This window comes from Ranitomeya imitator, unplaced genomic scaffold, assembly GCF_032444005.1.
Source record: "Ranitomeya imitator isolate aRanImi1 unplaced genomic scaffold, aRanImi1.pri SCAFFOLD_450, whole genome shotgun sequence".
NCBI lineage: Eukaryota > Metazoa > Chordata > Amphibia > Anura > Dendrobatidae > Ranitomeya > Ranitomeya imitator.
Window position 1 is genome coordinate 59,718 of NW_027194050.1, and position 17,630 is coordinate 77,347.

The 17,630-nt window shown below is 44.7% G+C and overlaps 8 non-coding genes and 1 pseudogene across 8 annotated transcripts; all 9 read right to left on the reverse strand.

Moving 5' to 3' along the window:
* Positions 1-2,161: 2,161 nt before the first annotated feature.
* On the reverse strand, positions 2,162-2,354 carry LOC138654607 (U2 spliceosomal RNA). Its single transcript, XR_011316396.1, has one exon. It is a non-coding gene; the product is annotated as a U2 spliceosomal RNA (small nuclear RNA).
* A 965-nt stretch (positions 2,355-3,319) lies between these two features.
* LOC138654634 (U2 spliceosomal RNA) lies at positions 3,320-3,520 on the reverse strand (annotated as a pseudogene).
* Positions 3,521-9,684: 6,164 nt separating this feature from the next.
* LOC138654608 (U2 spliceosomal RNA) lies at positions 9,685-9,877 on the reverse strand. Its single transcript, XR_011316397.1, has one exon. It is a non-coding gene; the product is annotated as a U2 spliceosomal RNA (small nuclear RNA).
* Positions 9,878-10,846: 969 nt separating this feature from the next.
* LOC138654609 (U2 spliceosomal RNA) lies at positions 10,847-11,039 on the reverse strand. The gene has a single exon (XR_011316398.1). It is a non-coding gene; the product is annotated as a U2 spliceosomal RNA (small nuclear RNA).
* Positions 11,040-12,008: 969 nt separating this feature from the next.
* Positions 12,009-12,201, reverse strand: LOC138654611 (U2 spliceosomal RNA). The gene has a single exon (XR_011316400.1). It is a non-coding gene; the product is annotated as a U2 spliceosomal RNA (small nuclear RNA).
* Positions 12,202-13,170: 969 nt separating this feature from the next.
* On the reverse strand, positions 13,171-13,363 carry LOC138654612 (U2 spliceosomal RNA). Its single transcript, XR_011316401.1, has one exon. It is a non-coding gene; the product is annotated as a U2 spliceosomal RNA (small nuclear RNA).
* Positions 13,364-14,332: 969 nt separating this feature from the next.
* On the reverse strand, positions 14,333-14,525 carry LOC138654613 (U2 spliceosomal RNA). The gene has a single exon (XR_011316402.1). It is a non-coding gene; the product is annotated as a U2 spliceosomal RNA (small nuclear RNA).
* A 969-nt stretch (positions 14,526-15,494) lies between these two features.
* LOC138654614 (U2 spliceosomal RNA) lies at positions 15,495-15,687 on the reverse strand. The gene has a single exon (XR_011316403.1). It is a non-coding gene; the product is annotated as a U2 spliceosomal RNA (small nuclear RNA).
* Positions 15,688-16,656: 969 nt separating this feature from the next.
* On the reverse strand, positions 16,657-16,849 carry LOC138654615 (U2 spliceosomal RNA). The gene has a single exon (XR_011316404.1). It is a non-coding gene; the product is annotated as a U2 spliceosomal RNA (small nuclear RNA).
* Positions 16,850-17,630: the final 781 nt, after the last annotated feature.

Genomic DNA, 17,630 nt, shown 5'->3' on the forward strand with positions numbered 1-17,630 from the left:
GGGGTTTCAGACTGCACAATCTCTGCAGAAGCACCGGCATCTTCCTGAGCCTCCATGCTTGGGCTATCAAACTCCACCAGACTTGTACTGGGCGTCTCCTCCACCATTTCTGGACTAGATATTATAGCCTCCACCACAGGAAGTTCATCATTCTCAGCCACCATTTGCAATTCCATGGATTCCACGGGAGCCACGGTACTACTACCCACATCAGGTCCTTCCAGAGGGTCTAAGACAGGACTCACTCCAACTTCTGGCACCGCCTCCTCAGCAGCTAAGACAGTCTGGCCTTCAGCAGGCGTGACAGGTGTGGCAAACAACCTGGCAGTCTGTCTAGCAAAACGGGCCTTATCGGAAGCATACTGCTGCCTAAGCCCCGGACACATCTTACAAGTGTGTTCACGACTCCCACACAAATCACAAGCCGGGGGATAAGGACAACCAGCAGTTTCATGTCCCGACCTCTTGCAATTCCTACATGTAGTGCCATGAGTACATTGCTCTTTCACATGCCCATATCGGAAACATGCCCTACAAAAGGTCGGCTGACCAGGGTAATGCAAAAATCCCTTATTACCACCAACAGAGAAATTTGCTGGGGGATGCATTATACCCCCTATGCCGTCTGGGTCAGGCTTAAAGCGTACCCAGAATTTATGCTTCCCATTGAACACCCCAAAGCAATTTCGCTGCATCGGCCCCATTCGCACAGACGAACAATATCTGGCAAGAAAGGCTTTCAACAAGGCAGAGTCAATAAAGGGGTTATAGCAATGCAGAAGCAAAGGCCTCTCAATTATAGAAAAAAGAGGAGCCACAGTCACATACTTCAATGAAGGATGATCCACATTCTCTCTCAAGAGCTGAAAAAAGTTCAAACAATCCTCCTCCTGATAAAAGGTAATATCGTACTGACCGGAAGATGGAAAATCCTGGATACAAAAGACTTTACCCAAATCGATAAGTGCCAGTTCCTTGAGGATGTCTTCCACGATGAAGGAAAGCTGCAAGCCATACTTCTTTTCCGGAGAAATGGTCAAACGCACAGTGTTGCGAATAGCTGCCATGTCAGCAAAGAGTGCCCGAAGCACAAGATCGCCACTCACGGACGCCGGAGAAACTCCACGCCAAGAAAACCCCCCCAGCCCAGACCAGGGTTATTCACCCCGATCTGAGCCAAAAGGCCGAGAAGCGATGGCCTGAAATGGTTGGCCATTTCAGACGCACCCAGGCCTACAACCGACACCCATTGTGGAGACCTAGCCAAAGATTGCCGCAAGGAAGACATTTTCAGAAACTCTGGATGCATTCTCAATGACAGTTCGGGTGTGGGTGGGTTTTGGTCGGTTGTTTGGCTGTGTGTGTCTGTGTGTGCTCGTTGAAGCTGCGCCCAACGCGTTTTGAATCTGCATAACTCTGCCCACTTTGACACACCCACCATCCCCATTGTGACTGCAGGTGAAGGTTCCGTGCTAAGATTCTATCGACTGCAGGCAGCGCACCTGGTTGGTCAAAAGCATTAGAATACTCCTCACACAGGTGTATCTACAAGACACAAGACTAGCAGATTCGAGATCAGCACAGACACCAGTTTTCCTTTTTTTCAAATACCTATCATACACCGCATTTCAAAGTCGGTGGTCCACAAGAGGTAAACAATGTCTTCCAAAAGAATTCATGATCGGTGGTCACAAATGTGGTATGTATGGCAGAACTACTCATTGGATGCTTCAATTTAAATACCAAGTGCTGACAGCAGGCAGGGGCCTAATTCTGTAGATGGCACAGTATATTTGCTACACTGTAAGAAAGGCCTAATTCAGGCCTACATCTTAACACACCTGTGGCAGCAACCAGGAAAGACTGAAAATTGATTGCCTGATTGATTGATTGATTGCCTATTGAATGCAATGCAATGCTTGACATACATACATACATACATACATACATACATACATACATACATACAGAGGTGAAAGCAAGGCACACAAAATGTTGCAATTAGGCAAGTGAAATCGAGCAGCATGCTACATTTGGCAGCCAGCGGCATGTGAAATGTGCTTCCTTAACAACCCTGAAATAAATTCCCATCTAGGGTTCCAAGACAACTTACTGTGCTGATTAATTTCCATTCAATCTGTTTTTAGAAACCGGATCAGAGAAGGAGTGCACTGTTCCCGGAGAGACTGCAATAGCGGGTCAATGCGTGGAGTGGACAGAGCAAGCTCCATTTCCAGCTCCCTGTTCCAAAAAGCCATTTAATATATGGTCCCCACATGGGGGACGTATCAGATATTAAACTGATAAGAACAGATACTACACTTGATCTTAGCCATAGGAGGCCGAGAAGCGATGGCCTGAAATGGTTGGCCATTTCAGACGCACCCAGGCCTACAACCGACACCCATTGTGGAGACCTAGCCAAAGATTGCCGCAAGGAAGACATTTTCAGAAACTCTGGATGCATTCTCAATGACAGTTCGGGTGTGCTTGGGTTTTGGTCGGTTGTTTGGCTGTGTGTGTCTGTGTGTGCTCGTTGAAGCTGCGCCCAACGCGTTTTGAATCTGCATAACTCTGCCCACTTTGACACACCCACCATCCCCATTGTGACTGCAGGTGAAGGTTCCGTGCTAAGATTCTATCGACTGCAGGCAGCGCACCTGGTTGGTCAAAAGCATTAGAATACTCCTCACACAGGTGTATCTACAAGACACAAGACTAGCAGATTCGAGATCAGCACAGACACCAGTTTTCCTTTTTTTCAAATACCTATCATACACCGCATTTCAAAGTCGGTGGTCCACAAGAGGTAAACAATGTCTTCCAAAAGAATTCATGATCGGTGGTCACAAATGTGGTATGTATGGCAGAACTACTCATTGGATGCTTCAATTTAAATACCAAGTGCTGACAGCAGGCAGGGGCCTAATTCTGTAGATGGCACAGTATATTTGCTACACTGTAAGAAAGGCCTAATTCAGGCCTACATCTTAACACACCTGTGGCAGCAACCAGGAAAGACTGAAAATTGATTGCCTGATTGATTGATTGATTGCCTATTGAATGCAATGCAATGCTTGACATACATACATACATACATACATACATACATACATACATACATACAGAGGTGAAAGCAAGGCACACAAAATGTTGCAATTAGGCAAGTGAAATCGAGCAGCATGCTACATTTGGCAGCCAGCGGCATGTGAAATGTGCTTCCTTAACAACCCTGAAATAAATTCCCATCTAGGGTTCCAAGACAACTTACTGTGCTGATTAATTTCCATTCAATCTGTTTTTAGAAACCGGATCAGAGAAGGAGTGCACTGTTCCCGGAGAGACTGCAATAGCGGGTCAATGCGTGGAGTGGACAGAGCAAGCTCCATTTCCAGCTCCCTGTTCCAAAAAGCCATTTAATATATGGTCCCCACATGGGGGACGTATCAGATATTAAACTGATAAGAACAGATAAGGTTTCAACAAAATTTTATTTAGTCATAAGACATAGAACAACAAGAAAAAATGAAACCTTTTGTGCAAAAGAAACATAAACAATTACAATAATAAAATACAACAACATGAAACAACTTAATATAAAACAGTATTCCACATATAAAAACACCATCTACGATTCGCTTCCTTCTTCCCCACATCTTTAACATCCTTTAAGAAATAAATAAACATTTCACTAAAAGCCAATTTAATACAATCATTTACAGAGATAAAATCACGGTTAAAAAGTAAAATGTTTCTCGCTTTCCAGATTGCATTTTTGGCACAGTTTATTATACACCAGCATACTTTGAACTGGTGTGTAGTGGGGCAATTAAAAAGTCCATATAAAACATACTCATAGCTAAAATCTTTAAGACCACAAACCCATTTTAAAAGTATCCCCAATCTCCCCCAAAGTTCTTGTGCAAAACAGCAGTTCCAGAAAAGGTGCAAAACAGTCTCATCCTCTCGGCAAGAGTCTCTTGGGCACTTTGCCCGCGCCACCAGGCCTCTCCTGTGCTGGAAGTCTCTGGTTGGGAGGCACTGGTGGGCAGCCATCCATGCGATGTCTTTGTGAATGTTGGCCAAGAATTTCCCAAAAACGTTCCTCCACACACGCTTGGATCTACTCCAGGAGAAGTTGCTCACAGGGGACACTCCTTCTTCTCTTCTCAGATGAACCATCAATTTTTTTCTGTCCAGAAGGAGATCGGCATCCAAGTCCTTTAATTTATGAGTCCTTATCACCTTTTCTAAAACAATAAAATGCTTGGGCGGGCATAATAAAATGGGTGCTGATAAACATGGCCTGAACCATTTTTTAAAGATAAAACCGCAAGTATATTTTAAAAACAGACTAAAAGTAGAATTAGTGTTAAAAACTTTAAAACAAAAACAAAAGAAATTTACATATAAATACAAATGCAAGTCAGGGACATCTTTTCCTCCATTTTGTTGTTTCTTGTACATTTCCGTTCGCCTCAGCTTTTCCATTTTTGATCCCCAAATGAACATAAAAATACATCGAGTTAGTTTTTTTAGTATCAACTCAGAAGGAGGATATACCATGGCAACATAAAGCATCATAGGCAATAAAACAGATTTAATAATTAAAATTTTCCCTTCAATCGACAAGCATCTCAAATTCCAGAAGGAGAGCTTTTTCACCATTTTATGCTGTACCTCCTCCCAGCTCACGTGTCCATCATTTTTAACATCAAATACTATACCCAAAATTTTTACCTCGTCGTGCCTCAATTTTACTGCTGGTAGGTCATTTGTATCCCAGGAACCCAAAATCAAACATTCAGTTTTATTAAAATTCATTTTAAAACCTGAAGCCTGACTAAAAAAATTGGTGCACATTACCACTCTCCGGAGTGAAGCAGGATCTGTACAGATGGCAGTAACATCATCCATGTAGGCAAATACTTTGACTTGGGCCCCTCCTCCACCCGGAATAGGAACCCCTCGGACCACTTTATCTCTCCGGATCATACACAGCAGGGGTTCCATAGCACAAATAAAAAGAATTGGGGATAATGGACACCCCTGCTTCACTCCGGATTCCAACGGGATAAAATCTGTTAAAAAACCATTGACAGAAATTTGAGAAAACACATTATTATATAAAATCATAATACGAGATAAAAACATGTCGGGGATCGCCATTTGTTTTAAAACTTTAAAAAGATACTCATGCGAGACCCTGTCAAACGCCTTTTCAAAGTCCAGCGCCAACAGGGCCAGGCTCTGACTTCTATCCCTAGAGTACCATATTGCATCTCTAATAACATTTAAAATCTCAGCAATATTCCTCCCTGGTACTCCACATACTTGTTCGGGTTGTATCAATTTATTAATCACAGTTTTAAAACGACAAGCAATAATTTTAGCTAAAACTTTATAGTCCATGTTGAGGAGGGTGATAGGCCTCCAATTCCTGAGGTCATCACGAGCGCCCTTTTTCTTATAAATTAAGGACACTATCCCCCTCCTCCATGACTTAGGCAGCTCTGAACACATAAAAACCTCTTTAAAAAGTGCTAAAAGATCCTCCTTTAAAACATCCCAAAAAGTCAAATAAAATTCAACAGGTAGACCATCTGCTCCTGGGGCTTTCCCTTTTGAAAAACTTTTAAAAACACTAAAAAGTTCTTCCATGCTAAGATCTTCTATTAAAAACCCCTGGTCTACAGAACTTAACTTAAAATCCAGGATATTAAGAGCATCTTGTAAAAAAACATTATTTACACTTTTTTTACTAAAAAGGTCTCTATAAAAATTAAAAGCCACCTTCTTCATACCTTCCACAGTTGTTTCTCCATCAAGACAGGTGATCGTCTCCTTTTTCTCCATCACTTTTTTAAAAAAGAAACGTGTACACTTCTCACCTTCTTCTAAATGTTTCACTTTGGAATTAAAAATTATTTCTTTACCTTTTTGATCAAGGCACAATTGTATTTCAGTTTTTAGGCTTGCAATATCATCTTCCACCTCTAGTCCTATCTCTTTAAATTTATGGAGAGTTTGCAGTCTCATATTTAAATTTACATAAATCTGCTTTTTCCGCCGCGCCTTCCTCTTTCCAGCCCTGATAAAAAAAAACCTTATTTTATCTTTGATCACTTCCCACCAGGATAGGATTTTAATATATGGAGGCCTTAACTGTCTCCATTCCTGGTAGGCATTACAGAAGTCTGACCTCACCTGAGGGTCTTCCAGCAAATGGACCCCCAGACGCCACAAACCTCTATTTATCCTCAGCTCTCCTTGATACTCTATCTTTACGCTTAACATTTTATGATCAGAGAATAAATTAGGCATTAAAACAAATTGTACAGGGCTAAAATCCTCAGATAAAAACATAAAATCGATCCTGGAAGCCACTCCCCGACCGGACCATGTAAATCCTGGGTCCGTCGGCGAAAGCGACCTCCAGGCATCGCATAACTTAAAATCAGTCTGCAAGCTATTTAGTAAAAAACACGACTTATCTAACTTACGGATTGGGTCACCCCCTCCTCGGCGCTCATTCACATTCAGGCAATTAAAGTCCCCAGCTACCAAGAGAGGAGATGACCCTACACAGAATACCGGTAGAATTTCAAACAAACGTATACGCTCCTGTTTATCTGGTGGAGCGTACACATTAATGACACGGAAATTAAAATTATTAAAACACAAATGCACTAGGATAGCTCTGCCGGGTACAATCTCAGTAACAGAGGAGATGATGATGTTATTACCTCGGCAGAGCAGACCCACACCAGCAGACTTGTTTTCGTTCGAGCCCGACCATACAGAGGGCCCTAGTTTCCAGTCCTTTTTTATCTCGTTATACCGGATTCCATGCTGCAGACCACACTCCTGTAAAAAACATATATCAAAGTCTAATGTTTCAAAAAAATCAAAAAGAGCAGCCCTGCGGACAGGGCTCTTTAGAGATCTCACATTAAGTGAGAGACACCTCATGGATGGCATTTATGTCATGAGGGAGGAGAGATATCCTCAATGACTTCCATAAACTCCTCAATCACATCTGGCAGTGTGGAAAAAGAGTCAATGTTCTGGGGATCCGAGGAACCCGGTAATGGATACCCAGAAGAGTCCGTGTTCAGCCACATGTCTCCGCTGGGAAAACACACATCCGGAGACTCTGGATTGGCCTCCAGAAGAGTATCCCCTCGCAGCTTCTTTCCAGAAGGCTCAGGCAGCTCACTCGTACAGTCGTCCTCTGTGATAGCTACATGGCCTCTTACTTCCTGGGGGGCCTCCGGATCTGGCACAATGACCTCATCCACACCATCACCTGTAGGAGAAAAAACTGCGGTCTGCTGGCTCGAGTCCCTGGGAATGACTGGGGTCTTCGCCACAGTGCCCCCCACCGCCAACATAGTGGGGGCGCTCTGCTCCAACACACCAGCCTCATTCGAGACCTTCGACACAAGGGTTACCCCCCCAACGGGAGAGTCCCCCTGCTCCAGTCTCTGGGTGGTCCGCCCTCCGCCCTTTTTCCGGGACTTCGACACAGGAGGGCCTCCCTGAGGGCCACCACACTCCTGCTCCGTCCCCACCTTCTCCTCTGCGCCCTTGGCCTTCTCAGCCGCCTCCCCTGCTGTAGGAACAGTGGGACTTGGCTCAGGCCTTACTCCGGTCTCCGGGATACTCAGCTCAGCATGGACCGGGACAATAGCTGGTTCCTGCCTTGGCACGGGTCTCTCAGCCGCCTCTGCATACGTACGGACTTTAGTCCTATGTGGGCATCCTCGGAACATATGTCCAACCTCCCCGCATAGGTTACAAGCCTTCTTTTGAGGGCAATCCTTCATGAAGTGTCCGAATTGACCACAATTGCTGCAGCGGAATGCCCTTCTTTCCACACAATTCCCTTGGGTATGCCCCATCTTACCACAGTTCCTGCAATACATAGGCATACCTGTGTAGAATAAGTAGCCACGGCTCTTCCCAATGGTGATGGTAGAGGGGGGATGTTCTGTTCCTCCAAAGCCCTCCGGATTTTTCTTCAGCCGCACCAGGAATTTCCGCTTGCCACACCAGAAACCAACGGCGTTTTTAACATTCCCTTGAAAGGTTACTTCATCGCAATAGCGACGCAAACAGGTTAAAATGTCCAGTACTTCCACAAAAGGATTTGGAAAGAAAACAATCATTTGTACCTCCTCTTGGACGAAAAGCAGGGAGAAGACCAGGCCCTCCAGTTCATCAGCAAAGATGTTGTCATTCACCTTTTGGACCAACTGCTGACAACAACCATGGCTCCTAAAGGTAATAGTATAAGTACCTTTCTGCTCATTGTCCTGAAAACAGAAGATGTCCTCTCTGCCGAACTCCAGGATCCCAAGAAGGACGGTGTTGCAAACGTAGCGGATTTCTTTCTCCTTCCGGAATCTCTCCAAGACCTCGATACGGACCGTGTTCCTCATCCGGGGTTCACCCGATGCAAAGGTAAGTGCAGCCGGCATCCTTCCGAGAAAGAACTCCAGCTGTAAACACAAAAAAAGGCTAGCGCCCTTTTAAGGCGATCGCAACTCGTTGCTCCGGACTAATCCTCTCTCCCTATAGCAGCAGGGGGGTGAAGCCCCTCCGAAGAGGAGCGATCCCCCCAGGCCGAGAGAGAGGGTACCGAAAGCACCCGACCTGACTACAATCTCACAGTTAAACTGATCGATCGCAGCCAAAAGGCCGAGAAGCGATGGCCTGAAATGGTTGGCCATTTCAGACGCACCCAGGCCTACAACCGACACCCATTGTGGAGACCTAGCCAAAGATTGCCGCAAGGAAGACATTTTCAGAAACTCTGGATGCATTCTCAATGACAGTTCGGGTGTGCTTGGGTTTTGGTCGGTTGTTTGGCTGTGTGTGTCTGTGTGTGCTCGTTGAAGCTGCGCCCAACGCGTTTTGAATCTGCATAACTCTGCCCACTTTGACACACCCACCATCCCCATTGTGACTGCAGGTGAAGGTTCCGTGCTAAGATTCTATCGACTGCAGGCAGCGCACCTGGTTGGTCAAAAGCATTAGAATACTCCTCACACAGGTGTATCTACAAGACACAAGACTAGCAGATTCGAGATCAGCACAGACACCAGTTTTCCTTTTTTTCAAATACCTATCATACACCGCATTTCAAAGTCGGTGGTCCACAAGAGGTAAACAATGTCTTCCAAAAGAATTCATGATCGGTGGTCACAAATGTGGTATGTATGGCAGAACTACTCATTGGATGCTTCAATTTAAATACCAAGTGCTGACAGCAGGCAGGGGCCTAATTCTGTAGATGGCACAGTATATTTGCTACACTGTAAGAAAGGCCTAATTCAGGCCTACATCTTAACACACCTGTGGCAGCAACCAGGAAAGACTGAAAATTGATTGCCTGATTGATTGATTGATTGCCTATTGAATGCAATGCAATGCTTGACATACATACATACATACATACATACATACATACATACATACATACATACAGAGGTGAAAGCAAGGCACACAAAATGTTGCAATTAGGCAAGTGAAATCGAGCAGCATGCTACATTTGGCAGCCAGCGGCATGTGAAATGTGCTTCCTTAACAACCCTGAAATAAATTCCCATCTAGGGTTCCAAGACAACTTACTGTGCTGATTAATTTCCATTCAATCTGTTTTTAGAAACCGGATCAGAGAAGGAGTGCACTGTTCCCGGAGAGACTGCAATAGCGGGTCAATGCGTGGAGTGGACAGAGCAAGCTCCATTTCCAGCTCCCTGTTCCAAAAAGCCATTTAATATATGGTCCCCACATGGGGGACGTATCAGATATTAAACTGATAAGAACAGATACTACACTTGATCTTAGCCATAGGAGGCCGAGAAGCGATGGCCTGAAATGGTTGGCCATTTCAGACGCACCCAGGCCTACAACCGACACCCATTGTGGAGACCTAGCCAAAGATTGCCGCAAGGAAGACATTTTCAGAAACTCTGGATGCATTCTCAATGACAGTTCGGGTGTGCTTGGGTTTTGGTCGGTTGTTTGGCTGTGTGTGTCTGTGTGTGCTCGTTGAAGCTGCGCCCAACGCGTTTTGAATCTGCATAACTCTGCCCACTTTGACACACCCACCATCCCCATTGTGACTGCAGGTGAAGGTTCCGTGCTAAGATTCTATCGACTGCAGGCAGCGCACCTGGTTGGTCAAAAGCATTAGAATACTCCTCACACAGGTGTATCTACAAGACACAAGACTAGCAGATTCGAGATCAGCACAGACACCAGTTTTCCTTTTTTTCAAATACCTATCATACACCGCATTTCAAAGTCGGTGGTCCACAAGAGGTAAACAATGTCTTCCAAAAGAATTCATGATCGGTGGTCACAAATGTGGTATGTATGGCAGAACTACTCATTGGATGCTTCAATTTAAATACCAAGTGCTGACAGCAGGCAGGGGCCTAATTCTGTAGATGGCACAGTATATTTGCTACACTGTAAGAAAGGCCTAATTCAGGCCTACATCTTAACACACCTGTGGCAGCAACCAGGAAAGACTGAAAATTGATTGCCTGATTGATTGATTGATTGCCTATTGAATGCAATGCAATGCTTGACATACATACATACATACATACATACATACATACATACATACATACATACAGAGGTGAAAGCAAGGCACACAAAATGTTGCAATTAGGCAAGTGAAATCGAGCAGCATGCTACATTTGGCAGCCAGCGGCATGTGAAATGTGCTTCCTTAACAACCCTGAAATAAATTCCCATCTAGGGTTCCAAGACAACTTACTGTGCTGATTAATTTCCATTCAATCTGTTTTTAGAAACCGGATCAGAGAAGGAGTGCACTGTTCCCGGAGAGACTGCAATAGCGGGTCAATGCGTGGAGTGGACAGAGCAAGCTCCATTTCCAGCTCCCTGTTCCAAAAAGCCATTTAATATATGGTCCCCACATGGGGGACGTATCAGATATTAAACTGATAAGAACAGATACTACACTTGATCTTAGCCATAGGAGGCCGAGAAGCGATGGCCTGAAATGGTTGGCCATTTCAGACGCACCCAGGCCTACAACCGACACCCATTGTGGAGACCTAGCCAAAGATTGCCGCAAGGAAGACATTTTCAGAAACTCTGGATGCATTCTCAATGACAGTTCGGGTGTGCTTGGGTTTTGGTCGGTTGTTTGGCTGTGTGTGTCTGTGTGTGCTCGTTGAAGCTGCGCCCAACGCGTTTTGAATCTGCATAACTCTGCCCACTTTGACACACCCACCATCCCCATTGTGACTGCAGGTGAAGGTTCCGTGCTAAGATTCTATCGACTGCAGGCAGCGCACCTGGTTGGTCAAAAGCATTAGAATACTCCTCACACAGGTGTATCTACAAGACACAAGACTAGCAGATTCGAGATCAGCACAGACACCAGTTTTCCTTTTTTTCAAATACCTATCATACACCGCATTTCAAAGTCGGTGGTCCACAAGAGGTAAACAATGTCTTCCAAAAGAATTCATGATCGGTGGTCACAAATGTGGTATGTATGGCAGAACTACTCATTGGATGCTTCAATTTAAATACCAAGTGCTGACAGCAGGCAGGGGCCTAATTCTGTAGATGGCACAGTATATTTGCTACACTGTAAGAAAGGCCTAATTCAGGCCTACATCTTAACACACCTGTGGCAGCAACCAGGAAAGACTGAAAATTGATTGCCTGATTGATTGATTGATTGCCTATTGAATGCAATGCAATGCTTGACATACATACATACATACATACATACATACATACATACATACATACATACAGAGGTGAAAGCAAGGCACACAAAATGTTGCAATTAGGCAAGTGAAATCGAGCAGCATGCTACATTTGGCAGCCAGCGGCATGTGAAATGTGCTTCCTTAACAACCCTGAAATAAATTCCCATCTAGGGTTCCAAGACAACTTACTGTGCTGATTAATTTCCATTCAATCTGTTTTTAGAAACCGGATCAGAGAAGGAGTGCACTGTTCCCGGAGAGACTGCAATAGCGGGTCAATGCGTGGAGTGGACAGAGCAAGCTCCATTTCCAGCTCCCTGTTCCAAAAAGCCATTTAATATATGGTCCCCACATGGGGGACGTATCAGATATTAAACTGATAAGAACAGATACTACACTTGATCTTAGCCATAGGAGGCCGAGAAGCGATGGCCTGAAATGGTTGGCCATTTCAGACGCACCCAGGCCTACAACCGACACCCATTGTGGAGACCTAGCCAAAGATTGCCGCAAGGAAGACATTTTCAGAAACTCTGGATGCATTCTCAATGACAGTTCGGGTGTGCTTGGGTTTTGGTCGGTTGTTTGGCTGTGTGTGTCTGTGTGTGCTCGTTGAAGCTGCGCCCAACGCGTTTTGAATCTGCATAACTCTGCCCACTTTGACACACCCACCATCCCCATTGTGACTGCAGGTGAAGGTTCCGTGCTAAGATTCTATCGACTGCAGGCAGCGCACCTGGTTGGTCAAAAGCATTAGAATACTCCTCACACAGGTGTATCTACAAGACACAAGACTAGCAGATTCGAGATCAGCACAGACACCAGTTTTCCTTTTTTTCAAATACCTATCATACACCGCATTTCAAAGTCGGTGGTCCACAAGAGGTAAACAATGTCTTCCAAAAGAATTCATGATCGGTGGTCACAAATGTGGTATGTATGGCAGAACTACTCATTGGATGCTTCAATTTAAATACCAAGTGCTGACAGCAGGCAGGGGCCTAATTCTGTAGATGGCACAGTATATTTGCTACACTGTAAGAAAGGCCTAATTCAGGCCTACATCTTAACACACCTGTGGCAGCAACCAGGAAAGACTGAAAATTGATTGCCTGATTGATTGATTGATTGCCTATTGAATGCAATGCAATGCTTGACATACATACATACATACATACATACATACATACATACATACATACATACAGAGGTGAAAGCAAGGCACACAAAATGTTGCAATTAGGCAAGTGAAATCGAGCAGCATGCTACATTTGGCAGCCAGCGGCATGTGAAATGTGCTTCCTTAACAACCCTGAAATAAATTCCCATCTAGGGTTCCAAGACAACTTACTGTGCTGATTAATTTCCATTCAATCTGTTTTTAGAAACCGGATCAGAGAAGGAGTGCACTGTTCCCGGAGAGACTGCAATAGCGGGTCAATGCGTGGAGTGGACAGAGCAAGCTCCATTTCCAGCTCCCTGTTCCAAAAAGCCATTTAATATATGGTCCCCACATGGGGGACGTATCAGATATTAAACTGATAAGAACAGATACTACACTTGATCTTAGCCATAGGAGGCCGAGAAGCGATGGCCTGAAATGGTTGGCCATTTCAGACGCACCCAGGCCTACAACCGACACCCATTGTGGAGACCTAGCCAAAGATTGCCGCAAGGAAGACATTTTCAGAAACTCTGGATGCATTCTCAATGACAGTTCGGGTGTGCTTGGGTTTTGGTCGGTTGTTTGGCTGTGTGTGTCTGTGTGTGCTCGTTGAAGCTGCGCCCAACGCGTTTTGAATCTGCATAACTCTGCCCACTTTGACACACCCACCATCCCCATTGTGACTGCAGGTGAAGGTTCCGTGCTAAGATTCTATCGACTGCAGGCAGCGCACCTGGTTGGTCAAAAGCATTAGAATACTCCTCACACAGGTGTATCTACAAGACACAAGACTAGCAGATTCGAGATCAGCACAGACACCAGTTTTCCTTTTTTTCAAATACCTATCATACACCGCATTTCAAAGTCGGTGGTCCACAAGAGGTAAACAATGTCTTCCAAAAGAATTCATGATCGGTGGTCACAAATGTGGTATGTATGGCAGAACTACTCATTGGATGCTTCAATTTAAATACCAAGTGCTGACAGCAGGCAGGGGCCTAATTCTGTAGATGGCACAGTATATTTGCTACACTGTAAGAAAGGCCTAATTCAGGCCTACATCTTAACACACCTGTGGCAGCAACCAGGAAAGACTGAAAATTGATTGCCTGATTGATTGATTGATTGCCTATTGAATGCAATGCAATGCTTGACATACATACATACATACATACATACATACATACATACATACATACATACAGAGGTGAAAGCAAGGCACACAAAATGTTGCAATTAGGCAAGTGAAATCGAGCAGCATGCTACATTTGGCAGCCAGCGGCATGTGAAATGTGCTTCCTTAACAACCCTGAAATAAATTCCCATCTAGGGTTCCAAGACAACTTACTGTGCTGATTAATTTCCATTCAATCTGTTTTTAGAAACCGGATCAGAGAAGGAGTGCACTGTTCCCGGAGAGACTGCAATAGCGGGTCAATGCGTGGAGTGGACAGAGCAAGCTCCATTTCCAGCTCCCTGTTCCAAAAAGCCATTTAATATATGGTCCCCACATGGGGGACGTATCAGATATTAAACTGATAAGAACAGATACTACACTTGATCTTAGCCATAGGAGGCCGAGAAGCGATGGCCTGAAATGGTTGGCCATTTCAGACGCACCCAGGCCTACAACCGACACCCATTGTGGAGACCTAGCCAAAGATTGCCGCAAGGAAGACATTTTCAGAAACTCTGGATGCATTCTCAATGACAGTTCGGGTGTGCTTGGGTTTTGGTCGGTTGTTTGGCTGTGTGTGTCTGTGTGTGCTCGTTGAAGCTGCGCCCAACGCGTTTTGAATCTGCATAACTCTGCCCACTTTGACACACCCACCATCCCCATTGTGACTGCAGGTGAAGGTTCCGTGCTAAGATTCTATCGACTGCAGGCAGCGCACCTGGTTGGTCAAAAGCATTAGAATACTCCTCACACAGGTGTATCTACAAGACACAAGACTAGCAGATTCGAGATCAGCACAGACACCAGTTTTCCTTTTTTTCAAATACCTATCATACACCGCATTTCAAAGTCGGTGGTCCACAAGAGGTAAACAATGTCTTCCAAAAGAATTCATGATCGGTGGTCACAAATGTGGTATGTATGGCAGAACTACTCATTGGATGCTTCAATTTAAATACCAAGTGCTGACAGCAGGCAGGGGCCTAATTCTGTAGATGGCACAGTATATTTGCTACACTGTAAGAAAGGCCTAATTCAGGCCTACATCTTAACACACCTGTGGCAGCAACCAGGAAAGACTGAAAATTGATTGCCTGATTGATTGATTGATTGCCTATTGAATGCAATGCAATGCTTGACATACATACATACATACATACATACATACATACATACATACATACATACAGAGGTGAAAGCAAGGCACACAAAATGTTGCAATTAGGCAAGTGAAATCGAGCAGCATGCTACATTTGGCAGCCAGCGGCATGTGAAATGTGCTTCCTTAACAACCCTGAAATAAATTCCCATCTAGGGTTCCAAGACAACTTACTGTGCTGATTAATTTCCATTCAATCTGTTTTTAGAAACCGGATCAGAGAAGGAGTGCACTGTTCCCGGAGAGACTGCAATAGCGGGTCAATGCGTGGAGTGGACAGAGCAAGCTCCATTTCCAGCTCCCTGTTCCAAAAAGCCATTTAATATATGGTCCCCACATGGGGGACGTATCAGATATTAAACTGATAAGAACAGATACTACACTTGATCTTAGCCATAGGAGGCCGAGAAGCGATGGCCTGAAATGGTTGGCCATTTCAGACGCACCCAGGCCTACAACCGACACCCATTGTGGAGACCTAGCCAAAGATTGCCGCAAGGAAGACATTTTCAGAAACTCTGGATGCATTCTCAATGACAGTTCGGGTGTGCTTGGGTTTTGGTCGGTTGTTTGGCTGTGTGTGTCTGTGTGTGCTCGTTGAAGCTGCGCCCAACGCGTTTTGAATCTGCATAACTCTGCCCACTTTGACACACCCACCATCCCCATTGTGACTGCAGGTGAAGGTTCCGTGCTAAGATTCTATCGACTGCAGGCAGCGCACCTGGTTGGTCAAAAGCATTAGAATACTCCTCACACAGGTGTATCTACAAGACACAAGACTAGCAGATTCGAGATCAGCACAGACACCAGTTTTCCTTTTTTTCAAATACCTATCATACACCGCATTTCAAAGTCGGTGGTCCACAAGAGGTAAACAATGTCTTCCAAAAGAATTCATGATCGGTGGTCACAAATGTGGTATGTATGGCAGAACTACTCATTGGATGCTTCAATTTAAATACCAAGTGCTGACAGCAGGCAGGGGCCTAATTCTGTAGATGGCACAGTATATTTGCTACACTGTAAGAAAGGCCTAATTCAGGCCTACATCTTAACACACCTGTGGCAGCAACCAGGAAAGACTGAAAATTGATTGCCTGATTGATTGATTGATTGCCTATTGAATGCAATGCAATGCTTGACATACATACATACATACATACATACATACATACATACATACATACATACAGAGGTGAAAGCAAGGCACACAAAATGTTGCAATTAGGCAAGTGAAATCGAGCAGCATGCTACATTTGGCAGCCAGCGGCATGTGAAATGTGCTTCCTTAACAACCCTGAAATAAATTCCCATCTAGGGTTCCAAGACAACTTACTGTGCTGATTAATTTCCATTCAATCTGTTTTTAGAAACCGGATCAGAGAAGGAGTGCACTGTTCCCGGAGAGACTGCAATAGCGGGTCAATGCGTGGAGTGGACAGAGCAAGCTCCATTTCCAGCTCCCTGTTCCAAAAAGCCATTTAATATATGGTCCCCACATGGGGGACGTATCAGATATTAAACTGATAAGAACAGATACTACACTTGATCTTAGCCATAGGAGGCCGAGAAGCGATGGCCTGAAATGGTTGGCCATTTCAGACGCACCCAGGCCTACAACCGACACCCATTGTGGAGACCTAGCCAAAGATTGCCGCAAGGAAGACATTTTCAGAAACTCTGGATGCATTCTCAATGACAGTTCGGGTGTGCTTGGGTTTTGGTCGGTTGTTTGGCTGTGTGTGTCTGTGTGTGCTCGTTGAAGCTGCGCCCAACGCGTTTTGAATCTGCATAACTCTGCCCACTTTGACACACCCACCATCCCCATTGTGACTGCAGGTGAAGGTTCCGTGCTAAGATTCTATCGACTGCAGGCAGCGCACCTGGTTGGTCAAAAGCATTAGAATACTCCTCACACAGGTGTATCTACAAGACACAAGACTAGCAGATTCGAGATCAGCACAGACACCAGTTTTCCTTTTTTTCAAATACCTATCATACACCGCATTTCAAAGTCGGTGGTCCACAAGAGGTAAACAATGTCTTCCAAAAGAATTCATGATCGGTGGTCACAAATGTGGTATGTATGGCAGAACTACTCATTGGATGCTTCAATTTAAATACCAAGTGCTGACAGCAGGCAGGGGCCTAATTCTGTAGATGGCACAGTATATTTGCTACACTGTAAGAAAGGCCTAATTCAGGCCTACATCTTAACACACCTGTGGCAGCAACCAGGAAAGACTGAAAATTGATTGCCTGATTGATTGATTGATTGCCTATTGAATGCAATGCAATGCTTGACATACATACATACATACATACATACATACATACATACATACATACATACAGAGG